Genomic DNA, 10,110 nt, shown 5'->3' on the forward strand with positions numbered 1-10,110 from the left:
ATTTGCAAATCTGACAAAGCCCAGAAGTTACAGTCCAGTGCTCTCGTTGGTTTCCTCTCTAATAGAAAAAAAAATCAAACTTTTGATTCACTTAAGTAACCTAACATCGAGTGCTTAACTGTTTGATTTACGATGGGAAATCACGCAACTGTGTTAAACTCCCACTAAAAGAAAAATTGCTGGAGAAACTTAGCAGGTCAATGTTAACTCTGCTTTCGCCCCACAGTTTGTGCTCGTGTTTCAGATTTCCAGCATCCGCAGTTCTGCTTCATTTCATTGCATTACATTCAATCCAAGCAAACCCTGGAAGGCAGGAAATCGCTACCTTCCAGCTCAGATCCAAAAACTACCAGCAAAAGAAATTGGTTTCGATTTTAAACTTTGCATCTGGTCAAACGCGAACCCTAGCATAACCCTAGCTGTACCTGAATTTATCTTAACTTGTATTCTGCCTGTTGTTATGTAGATTAGAGTTAATATTGACCCCGAAAAATAATGTAAACTTCCAATTAGGTTTTCACAGTCATTCCTCGTGAATCCCACTGGACGATGAGACATCGATGAACGGGTGCTGTTATCCCACAGCAGTTCTGACGGAGAATGCAATTTCTGTATTTTATGTTTTTGCTTAAAATAAAGCTAGGATCCATTAAAAAAAACTTATCAAGGAGCATTGTAGAAAGCAGAAGGTAAATGAACCTTAAACATGGGTTAAGTCCTTTGTGGATAATTATGCCAAATGTGTTTTGCATCAATTCTCCGCTTGACATGATACTGCCACAACATTAGCAACTTTAAATGTGGGCACTGAGATGTTCAACCACCATCTGGGTTGGAGAAGGCAAAGCAGTTAATCGCGCTGAAAACAAATCAGCGCTAGACGTGGATCTCTTAAACTTTCAAAACTTACAGAATGCAGTAGACAAACGTTTTGTTATTTGTAGATGGGCTACACCAGGGTAAACTTTCATCTGTTTTGACGATTTAACTGAGGTGAGGAAGGTGAGTTCTATAAATGTTACAAATTTGACAAGTGAGCGTTAGACTGTGCATGAAAACAGATCCCAGAACATGGTTCTGCGCGCTCCTCAGCCGCGAATCCTGGGGTAGGTCCTACTCAGTCTGAATTGCTATTTACCCTGAGTACGTGTAGGTGTCGCAGTTACCCAGCACTCTCTGCAGGCTGAGTCCAAACTGTAATCCCCTACTTTGATAACATTGCTTTCCCAGCTGTATATTTTTTGCTTTTGTTTGACGTTTTAAATTAATCAAGTCTTACGGCTTTGCAAACCTTCTTATACTTGGATGAGGACGAGTATCTACACAATAACTTTTTTTTATCAACAAGCTCACTTTATGGAGATGTATTTTTAGGGTTAGATTTTCTGAGATGGAGTTGCAAAGGCTGTGGTCTGCAGATGTTATTGATTAATATTTCTTTTACGGTAATTAGCAATGAACTTCTTCTTGAACACTTTGAGTATGATCTGTCAGACCAAATACACAATTCGGATGCAGATGTCATATACCGACTTAGGGTCTGGTAACTTTTCACCACGTACTTTCAGAATTGGAAATCAGTGGATGTATTTTAAAGCACCTTGATTTACCACTGGATTCAGATAAAAGATAGAACAATTGCGATAGGATAGTGTACTGATATGATTGTGTATCACTTTCTCTCCAGGACACTATCATGGTGCTGAGGTTTTGTTCATTAACTTTCAGACCTGACTAACGTTTGTCCTTCAATCCCCAGGACAAACACTGATTATCTTACATTGTCTTGGTGGGAGCTTGCTTTGCATGAATTAGCTGCTTAATAACTTCAAAGTTATTCAGAATGTGTACAGTGCTGTGGGATGTCCTGAAACGGTGAAAAGTGGATATAAATTAAATTGTTGTATTTATCTTTTATTAAGTGGGAATGACTTTGGATTAATTCTCCAGTCGGTTCTCCAGACGAGCCAAGGGAGAAATGCCTAAGTAATGTCTTCATATAGCAGCACCCAGCAGGGATGAGAGAAATAATAATCAAGTAGAACTGCCCTGGGTGCCTTCAGCCTTTTTTGCAACTGGGCAAAGTTGTGGGAGCAGGTTCCTTTTTCCGTTGAGCTGAAAAACACTGAGTACAAATGGGATAACATACTGACATAAAAAGAGTAGCCTGAAATCCTTCCTGAAAACCAATATTTCTCTCAAACAGACCAACCATATTGTGTTTCGATGCATGTGTTATTTATTGAAAGCTTGATGACATTTCTTTATATTACTTACATTCTGTGACCATGATCAATGCATCTGCGTAAGGCTGGATGATTTATGGTAGTTGAATGCCAGTGATAAAACATATTAACTCATCTCTGTTCTGGGCAAATGCCTGTTATAAGCGAGCTATCGCCTGTATTTTTGTTGGTACATGTACAGAGAACTAAACTGATCATTTTCAAAAATAATTTATTCCATCATTTTCATTTAACTTGTTGGTGTTGCTAAGGTGAGGTAACCTCACTTTTATATGCCAAATCCAACATCTGATCAAGCATCCAAATCTTTGCCTAATGTCCATTAGCTGAGTGAACACCCACACAGACAATGGAGGAAGGCACTTATCTCCTTTCACTACTAAGTAAAGGTCTTTCCAATGGTACATCTATTACTTATGCTTGCCTTTATGTCATTAACTATTCACTTAAAGATAGCAGCGGTACTGAGTAAACAGCCATTTTGTTTCAGTTTATATTTTTAAGATGGAAAGTTTAAAGTGATTTTCCATTTGTTTGCTACATCATTGATCACTTTACTTAACTTACTTGCTCAGCAAGGTGAAAAATAAGCCAAGAAAAACTTTATTTGAAACAAAAAAGAAATTGCGGGGGAAACTCAGCAGGTCTGGCAGTATCTGTGTAGAGAAAGCAGAGTTAATGTTTCAGTTCCAGTGACTCTTCTGCAGAATTGATTGTAGCGAGGGAAAAGTTGGTTTTTATGGGGAAGGTGAGGGGTAGCAGGGAGTAAATGATAGGTGGAGAACAGCAGTTGGGCAGAAAAAGCAATGAGTAAAAGTCAGACTGGGAGAATCAATAACTGCTAATGGGGACCTTCAGTCACTGCCACTGAAGGAGTAACAGTATAACGGATTATTACTCACTCGGTAAAAGGTTGCAGCATGCTGCTATGCAGAGGGATCCGGGTGACCTTGTGTGTGAATCACAGAGGGTTGGTTTGCAGATACAAAAAGTGATTAGGAAGGCAAATGGAATCTTGTCCCCCATTGCTAAAGGAATGGAGCTGAAAAGCAGAGAGGTTATGTTGCAGCTGTATAGGGTGCTGGTGAAGCCACACCTGGAGTACTGTGTGTAGTTTTGGTCCCCTTAGAATACTGGAATACTGGCATTAGAGGGGGATGCAGAGGAGGTTCACGAGGTTGATTCGGGAGTTGAGGGGGTTGGTTTATGAGGAGAGATAGAGTAGACTGGGATCATATTAATGGGAATTTAGAAGAATGAGGGGGGAATCTTATAAAAGCGTATAAAATTATGAAGGGAATAGATAAGATAGAAGTAGAGAGGATTTTTCAGCAGGGGGATGGGAACCTAAATTGTAGTTTCAGTGTCCAGAAGATTGAGAGTAGTGAGGTCAGAAATATGGTTTCAAGGTCGCAACTGTTCACCGGCAAGCAGAAAGGTGGTTTGAAATGTGTCTATTTCAAAGCCTTTGAGCATCCAGAATAAGGTTGGTGAACTTGCAGCATGGGTTCATACCTGGGACTTTGATGTTGTGGCCATTTCAGAGATATGGATAGAGCAAGGACAGGATTGATTATTGCAAGTTCCGGGATTTCGCTGTTTCAGTAAGAACAGAGATATTGGTAAAGGAGGGGGAGGTGTGGCATCTTTAGTCAAGGACAGTATTACGATAGCAGAAAGGACGTTTGAGGACTCATCTACTGAGGTAGTATGGGTTGAGGTTAGAAACAAGAAAGGAGAGGTCATCCTGTTGGGAGTTTTCTATAGGTCTCCGAATAGTTCCAGAGATGTAGAGGAAAGGATAGCAAGAATAATTCTGGATAGGAGCGAGAGTAACAGGGTAGTTGTTCTGGGGTCTTTAACTTTCCAAATATTGGCTGGAAATACTATAGATTGAGTACTTTAGATGGGTCAGTTTTTTGTCCAATTTGTGCAGAATGGTTTCCTGACACAGTATGTAGACAGGCCAACAAGGGATGAGACCACATTGGATTTGGTACTGGGTAATGAGCCTAGCCAGGTGTTAGATTTGGAGGGAGGCGAACACTTTGGTGATAGTGACCACAATTCGGTTATGTTTACGCTAGCAATGGAAAGGTATAGGTAGATAATGGTTATTGCTGGGGAAAAGACAATTATAATGCGATTAGGCAAGATTTAGGATGTATAGAATGGGAAGGAAACTGCAGGGGACGGGCACAGCTGAAATGTGAAGTTCTTCAAGGAACGGCTACTGCCTGTCCTTGATAAGTATGTACCTGTCAGGTAGGGAGGAAGTGGTCAAGCGAGGGATCCGTGGTTTACTAAAGAAGTTGAATCTCTTGTCAAGAGAAACAAGAAGGCTTATGTTAGGTTGAGACATGAAGGCTCAGTTTGGGCATTTAAGAGCTACAAGTTAGCCAGTAAAGACCTAAAGAGAGAGCTAACATGAGCCAAGAGGGGACATGAGAAGTCATTAGCAGGTAGGATCAAGGAAAACCCTAAAGCTTTCTATAGGTATATCAGGAATAAAAGAATGGCTAGAGTAAGATTAGGGCCAATCAAAGAAAGCGGTGGGAAGTTGTGCTGGAATCCAAGGAGGTAGGGGAAGCACTAACTGAATATTTTTTGTCAGTATTCACATTGGAAAAAGACAACGCTGACGAGGAGAATACTGAGTTACAAGCTACTAGACTAGATGGGATTAAGGTTCGCAAGGAGGAGGTGTTAGTAATTCTGGGAAGTGTGAAAATAGATAAAACCCCTGAGCTGGATGGGATTTATCTGAGAATTCTCTGGGGAGCAGGGAGGAGATTGCAGAGCCTTTGGCTTTGATCTTTATGTCGTCATTGTCTACAGGAATACTGCTAGAAAACTGGAGAATAGCAAATGTTGTCCCCTTTTTCAAGAAGGGGAGTAGAGATAAACCTGGTAATTATAGACAAGTGAACCTTTCTTCAGTTGTGAGTGAAGTGTTGGAAAAGGTTATAAGAGATAGGATTTATAATCATCTCAAAAGGAATAAGTTGATTTGGGATAGTCAACACAATTTTGTGAAAGGTAGGACATGCCTCAAAACTTTATTGAGTTATTTCAGGTGGTGACCAAACAGGTGGATGAGGGTAAAGTGGTTGATGTGGTGTATATAGATTTCAATAAGGCATTTGATAAGTTTCCCCATGGTAGGCTATTGCACAAAATATGGAGGCATGGGATTGAGGGGGATTTAACGGTTTGGATCAGAAGTTGGCGAGCTGAAAGAAGAGAGAGTGGTGGTTGATGGGAAATGTTCATCCTGGAGTTCAGTTACTAGTGGTGTACCGGAAGGAACTGTTTTGGGGCCAGTGCTGCTTGTCACTTTTATAAATGACTTGGATGAGGGCATAGAGGGTGGGTTAGTAAATTTGTAGATGACACTAAGGTCGGTGGAGTTGTGGATAATGCAGAAGGGTGTTGCAGTTTATGGAGGGACATAGATAAGCTGCAGAGCTGCACTGAAAGTTGGCAAATGGAGTTTAATGCGGAAAAGTGTGAGGTGATTCACTTTGGAAGGAACAGGAATAGAGAGTACTGGCCTAATGATAAGATTCTTGGTAGTGTAGATGAGCAGAGAAATCTCAGTGTCCATGTACATAGATACCTGATTGATAGGGTTGTTAAGAAAGCATACGGTGTGTTAGCTTTTATTGGTAGAGGGATTGAGTTTTGGAGCCACGAGGTCAGGCTGCAGCTGTACAAAACTCTGGTGCAGTCGCACCTGGAGTATTGTGTATAGTTCTGGTCACCGCATGAAAGGAAAGATGTGGAAGCTTTGGAAAGGGTTCAGAGGAGATTTACTAGGTATGGAGGGAAAGTCTTATGAGGAAAGGCTGAGGGATTTGAGGTTGTTTTTGTTAGAGAGAAGAAGGTTGAGAGGTGACTTAATTGAGACATACAAAATAATCAGAGGGTTAGATAGGGTGGACAGGGAAAACCGTTTTCCTTGGATGGTGATGGCTAGCATGAGAGGACATAGCTTTAAATAGAGGGGTGATAGATATAGGACAGATGTCAGAGTTCGTTTCTTTACTCAGAGAGTAGTCGGGGTGTGGAACGCACTGCCTGCAACAATAGTAGACTCGCCAACTTTAAGGGCATTTAAATGGTCATTGGATAGACATATGGATGAAAATGGAATCGTGTAAGATAGATGGGCGTCAGACAGGTTGGTTCCACAGGTTGGCGCAACATCGAGGGCTGATGGGCCTGTACTGTGCTGTAATGTTCTATGTTCTATGTTTCCACTGGCAGGTAAAACTGGGACAAAAGGCCATAGCCTCAAAATTAGGGGGAGCAGATTTAGGACTGAATTGAGAAGGAACTTCTTCACCCAGATGGTTGTGAATCTATGGAATTCCTTGCCCGGTGAAGTAGTTGACGCTACTTCAGTAAATGTTTTTAAAGCTAAGGTCGACTTTTTTTGAACAGTAAAGGAATTAAGGATTATGGTGAGAGTGTGGGAAAGTGAAACTGTGCTCACGAAAAGATCAGCTGTGATCTTAATTAATGGCAGAAGAGGCTCGAAGGGCCAAATGGTCTACTTCTGCTCCTAGTTCTTATGTTATTCTGTTGACAAAGGGATGGTTGTGGTCACAACCCATGTGATGACAAGACCTGGTGTTTGGAAGTTTGGGAAAAGGACTGGAAGAAGGTATAAAAGCCCTGAAATTATTGAGCTCAATACTGAGTCCTGAAGGCCCCAGGGTTCCCAAGTGGAAAATGAGATGCTGTTCTTACACTTGCGCTGAGCCTCAGTGGAACATGCAGCAAATCCAAAAGAGAGATGTTGGTCAGGGAACATGCTGGTGTGTTGAAGTGGCAGGCAACTGAAAACTTAAGAGTCATTTTTGTGGACAGAATGTAGGTGTTCTGCAAAATGATCTTCCAGTTTGCATTTCGTTTCCCCAAAGTAAAGGAGACCGCATTGTGAGCAGTGAATTCAGTAGAGTAGATGGAGTGAAGTGCAGGTAAATTGCTGCTTCACCTGTGTCTGGGGCCTTGTTTGCTGAGGAGGGAGGAAATAAATGAGTTGGTGTTATAGCTCCTATGATTGCATGGGAAGGAGTCATTGGGTTATGGGAGGTGTTGGGAGTGGAGGAGGAGTGGACTAAGATGTGCCAGAGGGAATGATTGCTGTTAAGACTGACCAGGGAGGGGAGGTGAATATGTGTCTGGTTATGGCATCCCATTGGAGATGACAGAAATGGTGGCTAATGACCCTTTGGATGTGAATGCATATGGGGTGGTGAGTCTTAATCTGTTTTTGTTTTGTAAGTCGATAATCGTGAGTAGGGTGAGGGCATTTTTTTGTGTTTATACTGTGATCGGTCTCTTGATTGACCTTTAATATTAAAAGAACAGTTATTGAGTTGACCCAGAGCAGTATTTCTGAGCAGTAAGACTGTACAATGCTGCATTTTTTAGCAAAGCGTATTGTGTATGTTTGTGGCATCTGTAGATTGTTAAAGGGACAGAAATGGCTTTTCGCTGACTAATGTGCTCTGTCAGATGTGGGAGATCAGGAAGATTTCGAATATTCCTGGTGGTTTTGTCTGCAGAACGTTTATTTGGTTGTGAATCCTATTGGACTGCATGGAGTGACAGTTAGAGGCAATGAGGACTTTACAAGAACAAGCAGGTGTGATGGATGCCAAGATCAGGAATTTGGAGACACTGCAGATACAGTCAGCTGGATTGTTGACTGCTAGAAAGGTAGGAGAGGTTGGCAGGTCTTGCAGGAGTCTCCTGTGGCTATCCTCGTCGACAACAGGTATGCCATTTGAACACAGTAGGGAGGATGACCTCTCAGGCGAGTATAGCACTGACAACCAGGTTTCTGGTATTGTGAGTGGCTCTACTGTAATGACGGTTATACCTGGTTCCAAGTGATTAATTGTAGCTTTGTGGTCTGGGGCACAGATAGACGTTTCTGCTTTGGTCAGCGAGACATCAGGATGGTGTGTTGCCATCCTGGTGCCAGGGTCAAGGATGTCTTGGAGAAGGTGCAAAAAGGGGAAAGTGATCAGTGGTGCCAACGACATCGGTAGGAAAAGGGATGAGGTTCTGCAGAGTGAATGTCAGAAACTAGACAGGAGGTTAACAAATGGGTCCTCGAGAGTAGTAATGTCTGGACGACCATCAGTGCCATATGCTTTTTTTTATTTACTCATTTGTGGGATGTGGGTGTCGCTGGCTAGCCAGCGTTTATTGCCCATCTTTAGTGCGCTGACGAAGGGAATGGTGAGCTCTTCTTGAACCGTTGCAGTCCACTTGCTGTGTGTTGGCTCTGAGGGAGGGAATTCCAGGATATTGAGCCAGCAACAATGAAAGAAGGGCAATTTTTTCCAAGTCAGGATGGTGAGTGGTTTGGAGGAGAGCTTGAAGTTGGTGATATTCCCATGTATCTGCTGTCCTTGTCCTTCAAGATGGAAGTGGTCATGGATTTGGAAGGAGCTGCCTGAGGATCTTTGGTGAATTTGCTACTGGGCAGCAGGGAGGGAGTGGAAGTTTGTGAATGTAGGGCCAATCACATGGACTGCTTTGTCCTGCTTGGTGACAGGCTTCTTGAGTGTTGTTGGAGCTATACCCATCCAGGCAAAGGGGAGTATTCCACCACACTCCTGACTTGTGCCTTGTAGATGATGGACAGGCTTTGGGGAGTCAGGAGGTGAGTTATTTGCCACAGTATTCCTCGCCTCTGACCTGCTTTTGTAGCCATTGTGTTTATGTGGCAAGTCCAGTTGAGTTTCTGGTCATTAGTAATGCCCAGAATGTTGATAGTGGTGGATTCAGTGATGGTAACACCATTGACTGTCAAGGGGTGCCTCCTGTTACCCAGTGATTCCAGTTTTGTTAGGGCTCTGTGATTCCACACTTAGTCAAATGTGGCCTTGATGTCAAAGGCTGTCACTCTGGAATTCAATTCTTTTGTCCAACCAAGGCTGTAATGAGGTCAGGAGCTGAACGGCCCTCACAAAACCCAACGGGCATCACTGAGCAGGTTATTGCTGAGCAGGTAGTTCTGTTAATGACACCTTCCATCAGTTTACTGATGATCAAAGGTAGCCTGGGGCAGTAATTTGTCGGGTTGGACAGGACCTACCTGGACATTTTTCCACATTGTCGGGCAGATGCCAGTGTTGTAACTGTACTGGAAGAGCTTGGCTAGGGGAAAAGTAAGTTCAGGAGCACAAGCTCCTGTCCCATTGCCAGAATGCTGTCAGGGCCCACAGCCTTTGCAGTATGCAGTTCCTCCAACCACTTCTTGAGATCATGCAGAGTAAATCAGATTGATTGAAGACTAGTATCTGTAATGCAAGTGAGCTTAGGAATAGGGAGGACAGAGCAGATGAATACATGGCTGAGGAGTTGGTGCAGGGGGCAAGGAGTCACATTTTTGGACCATTGGGATATCTTCACCAAGAGAAATGATCTGTATAACAGGGAGGAGCTCCACCTGAATTGGAAGGGAACCAACATCCTTGCCAGGAAATTTTTTCGGGGTACTCTGGAGGCTTTAAAATGTTAAGGTGGGCGGGGAGGAACTAAAGTGATAGTGAGAAAAGAGAAAATTCTGGGGCTGCTACAGTAGCTGAGCGGAGCTAGTCAAATCAACATGGTACACAAGAACTTGGCAGCGAACAAGGTAGGACTGAAAAATTAAACTGCGTTTACTTCGGTGCAAGAGACCTGACAAGTAAGGCAGATGAACTTAGGGCATGGCTGGGAACATGGAACTGGGATATCATAGCTATTACAGAAATATGACTCAGGGATGAACAGGACTGGCAGCTTAATAAGACCATAAGACCATAAGACATAGGAGTGGAAGTAAGGCCATTCGGCC

The sequence above is a fragment of the Chiloscyllium punctatum genome, chromosome 42 (assembly GCF_047496795.1).
Source record: "Chiloscyllium punctatum isolate Juve2018m chromosome 42, sChiPun1.3, whole genome shotgun sequence".
Lineage (NCBI taxonomy): Eukaryota > Metazoa > Chordata > Chondrichthyes > Orectolobiformes > Hemiscylliidae > Chiloscyllium > Chiloscyllium punctatum.